Here is an 11,512-nt window from a genome sequence, read left to right as displayed (position 1 = left end):
AAGGGGATCTTCTCTTTGTGACTGTGTGTATCCTGCTCCATGAATTCTGACTGCCCCTAATTAATGTGTAATATACTTGCCATTGTATAATCTGTCTCTTGAGAAAAGTTTTCCTAGCCTTGTGAGTTGGAAGTTCAATTATAACTGCTTTGGAAATCATCCACAGTCACAAACATTGGCCAGTTAGGCCAGCACTTAAGGAGGTTAAGTGCTTTTTGACTAACCACTTGATTAGTTGAGACAGGAAGATGTCTTGGTGTTTTATGGAAGGACAAGAAGGATTATTCTTTTGTGGTTTGTTTTTGTCCTCGCCCAAGGATATGTTTATTGATTTTTAGAGAGAGGGAGAAAAAGAGAGAAACATCCATCAGTTGCCTCCTGTACATATTCTGACTAGGAATCGAATCCACAACCTTTTGGTGTACGGGATGATGCCCCAACCAACTGAGCTACCAGGCCAGGACAGATAAGAATGCTTTGAGGCCTCTCATTCAACCAGTTCACCCAGGAGTAATGGGTGAGAGTTAGAGATAGTGACGTGTCTCATCATCAACCACGAGGCAGGAGGCAGGTCCAGGAGGAAAAGGAACACAGCAAAGAAAGCCTCGGGCCTCCAGATCAATAGTGGGCCACCCAGGGAGGGCCCTAGAGCCTCTGGTAAGGATGACCTGCCAGTGACCCAGGAGATGAGAATTGCCTGTTAGGAGCCCCCCGTACAGAGAGCAGCTCAGAGTCATGGGTGGATTTCTTTCTCCTTGGGAGAAAACATCGGACTTTCCCGGCATAGAAACCCGAGGTGTGTGAGGGGAACTACAGTGATCAGAACTCAGAGACTGCCTTTGGCTGCTCCTTCAGCAGAGTTTCTAAAATCCAACCTCACAGAGCCTTTCAGACAGGATAAAGGATTTATTCACAGGCTGACCCTTCACAAAAATTTATGAATCAGGACATATTGCATAACTAAGAGGCAGGCCCTGAAATCAGGCCAGAAAAAACTCCAAGAGGGAGGCTACTTTAATCTAAACTTTTCTCATTTCAGTTTTTCTATGTTTTCATTTGGTTTCTCTTTGTGTCCAGGGTTGCTACCTGCAGGTTGAGACTCACAATGTGCCTGAGAGTCTGTAATTTACAACTACTATAAAAAAAGAAAGGCAGAGCACCCTTGTTGACATTTGTGCAGCTCTTCAAAGTTTCTCTCTGAAGAGCAGAGCCAAACAGAACAACCCAGGAGTCTGGGCACTGGGCCTTCCTGAGAGCAGATCGCACTTCTGTCCCCCAGAAAAGGTGCCCTCACAGAGGGTCTGTTTCTTTCTCTCTTATCTCTTGACCCAATTTTCTAAACACTTTCTTTGTCTACAGCATTCTGTAGTAGCAAATGGACTAGTTAACTAGGAGTAAAATAGTAGTAAAGAGCCATCTTTTATATATCAGATTAATGGAAAGCATGTTTTCTAGCCTCATTCCTGCCCATCATATGTATTTCCTTCCTTTACCACAGGCGTGATATCAGAAGTCATTCACTCATTCATTCAAGGACAGATGTTTATTCAGAAAGAGGTACTGTTTCAGACTCGTGATAACCTCTGTGAACGAGTCTGACAGAGTCTCTGATCTCACCCATTCCCATGCGAGGTGAATGCAGTGCACATAACATTTCTGCTGAAGCTTCAGAAGGGCTAAGGGGCTGTCGCAGATAGACTCTTTGATGGCCCCTGACAATTCCATCATCTGGTACTCATATCCTCTGCTTGAGTACAGACAAGACCTGTGATTCCTGGCAATATAATGTGGCAAAGGTGATGGAATGTCACTTCACTGATTGTAATAGGACATTTAATATTTCACTTTTCTTGCACACTCACTCTAGAAACTACCTCACTGACTTTGAAGAAATAAGGAGCTATATTGTGAGGCTTATGTGATAAGGAGCTGAAAAAACAACCAGCAAGTGGCCGGGGCCCTCAGGCCTATAGCTGCAAGGACTGAATTTGGTCATCAACCTGAGGGTGAGCTTGGAGGTGGAGTCTTCCCCTGTCAAGCCTCCAGAGGAGAACACAGGCTGGCTGACATTCTGACTACAGCCTTGTGAGTTGCAGATAAGCCATTCCTAGACTCCTGACCCACAGAAACTATGAGATAATACATGGGTGCTGTTTTAAGCTGCTAAGATAGTGGAAGTCTGAAGTCGCATAGAAAACTAATACAGAGACCCCCATGGACAAGAGGAGAAATCTCTTGTCCCATAGGCTCCTGTAGCTGGGTAAGCTGGCTTCCTCTATTCATCTCCAATACATTCCTTAGGATCCTAGGGTTACAGAGTTGTGACTTCACAGAACTTCCCTAAGCTGGGCAAACATGTTTACAATCTCCCTGACTCCTAGAACTCCTTAAAATCTGAAAAATGATGGAGCAGAGTTGTCTGAAACAAGACCATAGACAAGGAGAGATCCCTGAAAAACTGTGTAAGTTGAGTACTGTGTCACTGAAGGGATTCAAAAGATTTGTCCTCTCCTGCCCCAGTCCTCCTCACACCCAAGTACCTTTCTAGACCACAAATCCCCACTGTTGGAGGAATTGTCTCAAGGTAGTCCATTTAATTACATGTGGTAACTTTCCATTCTTTCATGCATTAGCTCAACAAACAGATTTAATTTCCTCATCTGTAAAATGAGTACCTGTCTCCCACAGTTGTCATGAGAAGAAATGAATTTATACAAATTGTATAAATAATTGCTTAACACACTTAAGTACTACATAAATGTATGCTATTTTACTATTTATAATAATAATAATAATTATTATTATTATTATTTATAGTATTGATACTTATTATATGCAGGCAGGGACCTAGATATTGGGAATACAGATATGTATGTCATAGACCCTGCCCTGTAGCTAATTCTTTATCTGTTAGAGATCTAAGTTCTTAACAGAGAGGTGAAGAGGGCAGGAAGTTTTAAAGAGTGGGGGTGTGAAATCAGCAATACAAATTTCAGAACCACATATAATGAATACTGGAAAAGCACATTCCAGATGGGTGAAGTCTGGAGGTGGGAGTTATACAAGATGGATCCAATATCATTCTATGTCTTCTTGGCACCGTAGGAGTCAGTCAGAGAGAAGAGATGGGTGAATACAAACTTAACATACATTATCATTTTCATAGGTCAGTCCTGCTAAGGCAAAAGAATTAAACTAAAAACACTCAGCCATAAGATTATTATCCATAATAAATTATATACAGGGCGCAATAAATATTTATGACTTCAATTAAAATGTAAGTCATATTTACATTTGATTGCTCTTCTCTCAGGAAAGCTAGTGGGAAGTCTAAGGGTGAAATAATCTTTGGTGTTGGGCAGGAACAGATTATTGGAAGAGCAGCCTGCTTCCTGTTCTCCAGGAACACAGTTCCTTTTTGTGAATGCCCTGTATGGGACAGGTGTTAAAAATGAATCTCTTAGGGAAGGCCTTGGTCTCCAAACTAACAAGCCATTAAGAACTAAATCTATGTTTCCTTGGGGTTTCTTGATTAAGGTATCATCCAGGATAAGGGTAAAAATGAGATTGTACCTTTATGAGATCATTTCATATTATAATTGGTTGCTGACACTGTGTCTCAATCTGTGCCTCTGTACCTAGCTTGATGTCTTCAAATAGCAAAATATTCTATTTGTTTTTACAAATAGTGAGTCACTGAATGGTGATTAATAAAACTAGACAAAGAATATTCAAAAAAAGGGGGGAAATAACTCTGTTACTCAATAGTTTTCATTATTTATAGGTTCCCACATTGAGGGAACATTTTGACCAATTTGGATACAATTCTGGTAGAAATAGAAGTTCAATCTAGACATGAGGAACTTTGTTCAAATATTGTGTCTTTAGCAATAACCAGTTTCTTGAGACCTTCCGTAGACCTTCTTCCTAACTACTTCATACAACTAATGCTTTGTTTTTCTGGCATAAAAAGAACAAAAAATAATTCCCCAGCGCTCTTTTGCTCAACTCCTACTCTGCCGGGATTTATAAATGTTTGTGTTTCAAGTGAAACCAGATGTTTTGATTTCTTCTTCTGCCTTGATTTTCACTATTGAGATTGTTCTTTCTAGCTTGAGAACTTTTTATTAAAGACATGATGTTGGTTAATTTTATGTGATAATTTGACTGTGCTAAGGAATGCCCAGAATGCTGGTAAAACAATTTTCCTGGGTGTGTTTGTAAGGGTATTTCCAGAAGAGATAAGCATTTGAATTGGTAGACTGAGTAAAGAAGGTGCCCTTGCCAATGTGAGTGGGTATCCTCTAGTCCAGTGATGGCGAACCTATGACACACGTGTCAGAGGTGGCACGCGAACTCATTTTTTTGGTTGATTTTTCTTTGTTAAATGGCACTTAAATATATAAAATAAATATCAAAAATATAAATCTTTGTTTTACTATGGTTGCAAATATCAAAAAAATTCTATATGTGACACAGCACTAGAGTTAAGTTAGGGTTTTTCAAAATGCTGACACACCGAGCTCAAAAGGTTCGCCATCACTGCTCTAGTCCATCAAAGGGCTGAAAGGAACAAAATGGTGGAGGAAAGGCCAATTGCTCTTTTCAACTGAACTGGGACAGTTATGTTCTCCTTTGATATCTGATTCCTGGTTCTCCCAGAGTGTTGGCCTTCAGACTCTTCCTGGCATTTGCATTTATAGCATCAGTTTCCCAAATCTCAGGGCCTTTGGACTGGGACTAAATTATATCACCAACTTTCCTGGTTCTCCAGTTTGCAGACTGCATATCATGGGATTTCCCCACTCCATAATTTCTATAATAAGTCTCTCTCTCTCTCTCTGTCTATCTGTCTCTCTGTCTCTCTGTCTCTCTGTCTCTCTCTCTCTCTCTCTCCTTGATTTTCACTATTGAGATTGTTCTTTATAGCTTGAGATCTTTTTAAAAGATATATATTTCTTTATTGATTTCAGAGAGGAAGGAAGAGGGAGATAGAGATAGAAACATCAATGATGAGAGAGAATCATTGATTGGCTGCCTCCTGCACGCCCCCCACTGGGGATCGAGCCCGCAACCCAGGCATGTGCCCTTGGCCAGAATTGAACTTGGGACCCTTCAATCCACAGGCCGACGCTCTATCCGCTGAGCCAAACTGGCTAGGGCATAGCTTGAGATCTTTTTATTAAAGACCGTATGTTGGTTAATTTTATGTAATAACTTGACTGGGCTAAGGAATGCCCAGAATGCTGATAAAACACTTTTCCTGAGTGTGTTTGGTTCTGTTTTCTGGGGAACCATGATTAATACATACTTCTTTGCATATCAGCTAATGAGCATGTTAGGTTTGCTGTTTATTTCTTGGGATGAGGGATGTGAAAATGGGGCATCACAGGAAGTAGGGTTTGTAATGATTAAAGAGTGGGACTTGTGATAGAATCTGAGCTTTACTATTTTGTATCTTGAATAGGATCTTCTTCCTCTAAAATGAGAATACAATTACTTAATTGAGATCATATGATAATTTAGTGCAATGGTTTCTATGAAAATACTCAACATATAGTAAAGCAATCAATATTAATTAACTATTCCTGTTTTGTTTTGATTGAGAGTACAAAAAAAGAAAGAGGGGAAGAGTGAAGAACTTGGGTGTCATCTAGCACTGTATGGAAGATGGGGGGAGTGCAGGAAGGAGAGCTTTAAAACGGGTGATAGTGGGCTCTAACCAGTTTGGCTCAGTGGATAGAGTGTTGGCTCACGGACTGAAGGGTCCTGGGTTTGATTCTGGTCAAGGACATGTACCTTGGTTGTAAGCTCGATGCCCAGGAGGGGGCATGCAGGAGGCAGCTGATTGATGTTTTTCCCTCATCGATGTTTCTAACTCTCTATCCCTTTCCCTTCCTCTCTGTAAAAGCAATAAAAATATATTATAAATAAATAAATAGATGTGATGATAGTGGAAAGCTACAAATTTCTCTCATCATTTCAAAAAGGGCCAATTCTAGATGTTGATAACTTGTGTTAATGCATTCTTCAAGGACAACATACCTGTTCCCCACCAACTTTCTGGGATTTGGTGCTTTTAATATACTTTGTCCAGTAGAGTGTGGTAGACAGAATAATGACCCACAAAAATTGTACATGTCCTGATTTCTAGAATTCGTAAGTATGTTACCTTACATGGCAAAGGGACTTTGCAGGTGTAATAAAGATTATGAATCTTGAAATAGGGAAATTATCCTAGTTTATCTGAGTAAGACCCATCTCACCATGTAGCCCTTAAAAGTGGAAGAGGAAGGCAGAAGGGCAGTCAGAGAGATGTGGCCAAGTAAGAAAGAGGAAAGAGTCAGAGCCTAAGAAATACTCAACCTACTATTGCTGGCTTTGGAGATGAAGGAAGGAGGCCATGAGTCAAGGAATGCAGGCAGCCTCTAGAACCTTGGTAAGGCCCTCAGCTGAGAGCCAGCAAAGAAATGGGGACTTGAGTTCTACAATCCTAAGAAACAGAATTCTGCCACCAACCCATATAACAAAAGAAATTAATTGTACCCTAGAGCCTTAAGGAAGATATGTCCCCTGCTGACATTTTTATTTTAGCTCAGTGAGACCCACGCAGGACTTCTGACATAGAGAACTGTAAAATTCTGTAAATTTTTGTTATTTGCATTAGTAGTAATTTGTTTGGGTAGCAATATTAAACTAATACACCGTGGTATAGACAAAAGCTTCATTTAATCTCATTCATTCATTTATTTTCAAACATTTATTGCGCAGTTATAGTGAACCAGGAACTGAGCCAGTTGCTGGTAATAAAAGTGTGAGTAAGACCCAATCCCAGTTTTCAACTATTTCTAAAAAGTCAGTGGAAGGAACAGAAAAAGGTTTCTGACTCGCCAAACAGCTTGTTATGCCTAATTCTCTGAATTATTCAGCCTCACCTCTTGTTTACAATTTCAAAACAATTAATCACAGCAGGGGGCTGGGGGGTGTCATGTTTTGCAAACTCACTGGCATGGAGTAGCTAGGGAAAGTTAGAGAAAAACTAGTGAATCTTCCCCCTTGGTCTACGTCCAATAAGATCATGGCTTTGGTGCACGTCACTGTGGCGTGTTGGCCATTTTGTAAACACCCACATCACATTGCTGCTACCCAGTGACACAGTGACACCCTCCTTCCTTGGAAGAGCAGCCTATAGAGGACTGTCTAGGCCAGCGCTTCCCAAACCTTAGTGTGCCTAAAAAAATCATCTGGAGGGCGTATTAAAACTCAGATTTCTGGCCCTACCTCCAGAGGTTCTGATTCAGTAGGTCTGGTTTGGGGCCTGAGAGTCTGAATTTCTAATAAGCTCCCTCCCGGACGATGCCTCCTGTCCACGGGCCACACTTCCTTATAGATACTGATAAGTATGTCTGATAGAGCCAGGATGGGCAGAAGCAGACAAACCTCGAAAACATGTAGCATATCTGCTAATCGGTACCATACTTTTTTTTTGTTTTTAAATATGTTTTTATTGATTTCAGAGAGAGAGAGGGAGAGGGAGAGAGAGATAGTAACATCAATGATGAGAGAGAATCATTGATCAGCTGCCTCCTGCACATCCACTCCTGGGAATTGAGCCTGCAACCCCCGCATATGCCCTGAGTAGGAATCGAACTATGACCTCCTGGTTCATGGGTCGACACTCAACCCATGAGTCACACCAGCCAGGCGGTGCCATACTTTTTAATACCTGAGCCCTGATAGTGCTCCACCCTGGTTCCCAGATGGGACTGCCCTCCTGTGGTAACCTGGGATGCCCTGCAACTTGCCACAAACTCAGACCACTGAGAAGTAAGGGAGAGGAGGGCAGCATGAGTGGTGTTTCCCTGGCCCATACGTCAGAAAGAGGGGTTTGATGCCCTTGCCATCATAAACAGCATCCTCACTGATAAGGTAAAAAACAAAACCAAAAAACACACAAAAAGAAACAAAACAAAACATTGAACTCTCTACTTATGCAACTCAGCATGAGGACAGAGCATGTGTCCCACTGCGGGGCAGGCAGGAAGATTGCACAACGTGCTCTGTGGACTCGGAGGGCCTCATATAATATTGCAGCCTCTCTCCATCCCCAACCTCTGTTCCTATCCCCTCACCAAATTCTGTTTTTCTTTATTTTCCTTGCTGCTGCCCTTCCATGAACTTCATAACGTCAAAGGACACACTGGGATGTATTGACACAGACAAATGCTAATGACTTCCTGCTCAGTCCTCTGCATTGTCCTTCCAAAGATCTTTGATCTGAGCTATGAAATGGCCATAAACCTCAATACAGTGATTCCAGGCAGTAATCTTGAACTCTTAGATTGAGTAATTTTACATGGCACATACCTTTGATTGGCTGCTTGGATCCTGGTTCCTATTTTTAAGATTCAGAAAGATAAAATGGGATTTAGGCTCATTATTTGGAAAAATCCAGTTGAAATTCCAAAGCATCCTCTCCATCATTTGAAAGTGCAGAAATCTCATCAATTGATAGATTTTTGGATTTTTCTTAGGTCCTCTTTCTATATAAAAGGTCTTTCTAGAGGTACAGGAAGATGGTTTATCTTCAGATAATAGCAGTAATGTTATTTCCTTTGTGGTCCGTCTCTACAAAATGAAAAAGACTTGTTTGACATATGGACTTTTACATAATGGTAAATATCTTTTCCTTTCATCAGAGTAAAGGATCATTATTGCTTTTATTTGTTAAATTATTATTTTGTTTTGTTTTGCTTTAAAGCAGAAATTCTTAAATTACTTTGTGCCATGAGCCTCTCTGAAAATCTGGTGCCTTCTTAGAATGTTTTAAATGCATCAAAAACACCATCTATAGGGCTACAAATAAAAACAATCTATATATATAAAAGCCTAATATGCAAAGTGTCCCGTTGGGAGTTCGACCAACCAGTTCAATCACTCACTATGATGTGCACTGACCACCAGGGGGTAGCATAGAATGAGGAAAAGCTCCAGCCAGCAGCCGGCAGCCGGGGAAGGACAGCCCTGGTCGGCAGCTGGCAGCTTCTAAAGACCCTACCCATGCACAAATTTTGTGCACTGGGCCTCTAGCTATTTATAAATACAGTTACTTAAATAACAAGTCAAATTTGTGATATAGCGATACATGTACTTCTTTATGAATGCATTAACTATGGTCTAGTAGCTGGCCTACTACCTACTATAATTTTGAAGTATTGATGAGCAGAAACAGTATTTTGAGGTATCTGCATTAACTAAACTGAGTATGAATATATCTATGATTTCCAGTGCAGATAAAGACACACTGGTCTATGGTTTACTTATGGTTTACTGTCTACATTCTTAATTTAAGGAAATTCTAGATTTCAGATAGAGTTTAGTGAAAATAAAGGTACAATTATTCTCATGCAGGTCCATGGACTCCACGAATTCTACCAATAGGCAACCTTGGGGGTCAGTGGACCACAGGTTGAGGAAATCTGCCTAAAGCACCTCTGACTTTAATGTCTCCCCTCCCTCTGAGCTTCTTTTCTTGAATTATAAATTTTAATTAAGTCAAAGGAAAGGTTTTCTGTGAATCAGCCAGCCTTTAACAAATGGAGACTATTGTCCTTTTGAGGGGAACCCTTCTTGACTTCTGATGTAATTCCAGAAACTGTAATGATCAAACTCTCTGACCTTCCCTACTTCCACTCTCTTGCTGAGAAGGGAATCACTGTTGATAATGCATTTATGTGTGATATATACTTTATAATTCCCTGATCTTCATATGCCAGTGGGAACATCGATGTATCATTGTACTAACAGCAGCTGGGGGAAAAGAAAGTACTCAATCTATTTTATCAAGTTTAATATCTTATAATTCAGGCCCCAAAGAAAGATTACCTATATTTTTCTTACATGCAAAAAATCCCAGGGAAGTTCTCTCAGACACAACTTGGGTCAGATACCAACTCTTGCTCCTATCTCTTGGCTGGAATGGGTGGAGAGTTGGGTCAAGATAATACATGGGTGCTTCTGCTGCAACCATATAAATACGTGGGTTGAGCAATTTTGTTCTTCAAAGAGGAATGAGCAGTTGCCTCCACCAACCGACCTCTAAAAGGCTGATGCATGTTGTCCTCAGCCTGAAACAGAATGGAGTCTTGCATGGAAAATGAAAGTACTAGGCTTATCTTTTTCTTTGTTATGAACAAGGACCAATAGTTCATGCTGTTTTAAGATAATTTGTGTTACTTTAAATAAAAAGTGGTTGAGAACCACTCACTTAGGTTGTTCTCATATTTAAAATTTTTTCAGTTATAGTTAACATTCAATATTATATTAGTTTCAGGTGTACAGTATGGTGGTTAGATATTTAGGTAACTTATGAAGTGATCCCTCCAATAGATCTTGCACCCACTCACACCATATATAGTTATTACAGTATTATTGATTATATTCCCTAAGCTGTAGTTTACATCTCTGCGGCTATTTTGTAACTGCCCATTTATACTTATTAAACACTTTACCTTTTTTGCCCAGCCCCCCAACCTCCCTCCCATCTGGCAATCATCAGTTTGTTCTCCGTACCTATGAATTTGTTTTGTTTTGTTTGTTCATTTATTTTGTTTTTTGTTTTTTTAGATTCCACATTTAAGTGAAATCATAGTATTCGTCTTTCTTTCTCTGACTTATTTCACTTATCTTAATACTCCAGATCCATTCATGTTGTAGCGAATGGTAAGATTTTATTCTTATTTATGACTGAGTCATATTCCAGTGTATATATGTACTACTCCTTCTTTACCATTCATCTTTTAACTGGAGGACTTAACCCATTTACATATAAAGTAGTTACTGATAGGTGTTAGTGATTGCCATTTTATTAATTTGTTTTCTGCTTGTTTTCTTTTCTGTTCCTTTCTTATTTTATTTTCTCTTGTTTGTTGATGACGTTCTGTAGTGTTGTGTTTAGATTTATTTCTCTTTATTTCTTGTATATTTCTATAGATTTTTGGTTTGTGGTGTCCCTGTGCCAGAGTGGTCTTATATAGTAGGGGTCTTATAGGGCTTCAATGGCACAGTCCCTGACCACCCAGGTGTTTTAGGGATGTCCCTTGTGTGGGCTGTGTGGGCTTTTCTGTTGTAGTTGAGCCTTGATTGCTGTTGGCATGTCAGTGAGTGAGACTGACCCTCAGACTGACTCACCGTGAGAACTGGCCATGACTATAGTAGACAAGCTGGTGTGTGGGGCTGACCCTGTGGAGCAGAATTGCTTGTGGGGCTCTAGTGCCTGCTGAGTCCACTCTTTGGGTGTGCCATTTGGGCACTAATTGGGTGGTGCTCTGGTGGGGTCTGAAGCTGACCACCAGGTGTGTTGTTTCTAAGCCCTCTGGGGAAGAGCTCCAGTGCAGGCCAAGGTCGGCCTCTGCCTGTGTGTGACCCAGGGCTTCCGGGTAGGTGCTACAAGGTGATCTGTGGTCAATAGCTCCCTGTGCTGGGCTTGGACGTGCCTGGGAGAGACTATGTT

The sequence above is a fragment of the Myotis myotis genome, unplaced genomic scaffold, assembly GCF_014108235.1.
Source record: "Myotis myotis isolate mMyoMyo1 unplaced genomic scaffold, mMyoMyo1.p scaffold_m19_p_5, whole genome shotgun sequence".
Lineage (NCBI taxonomy): Eukaryota > Metazoa > Chordata > Mammalia > Chiroptera > Vespertilionidae > Myotis > Myotis myotis.
The sequence above is the reverse complement of the archived record's forward strand: the minus strand, read 5'-3'. Positions refer to the sequence as shown.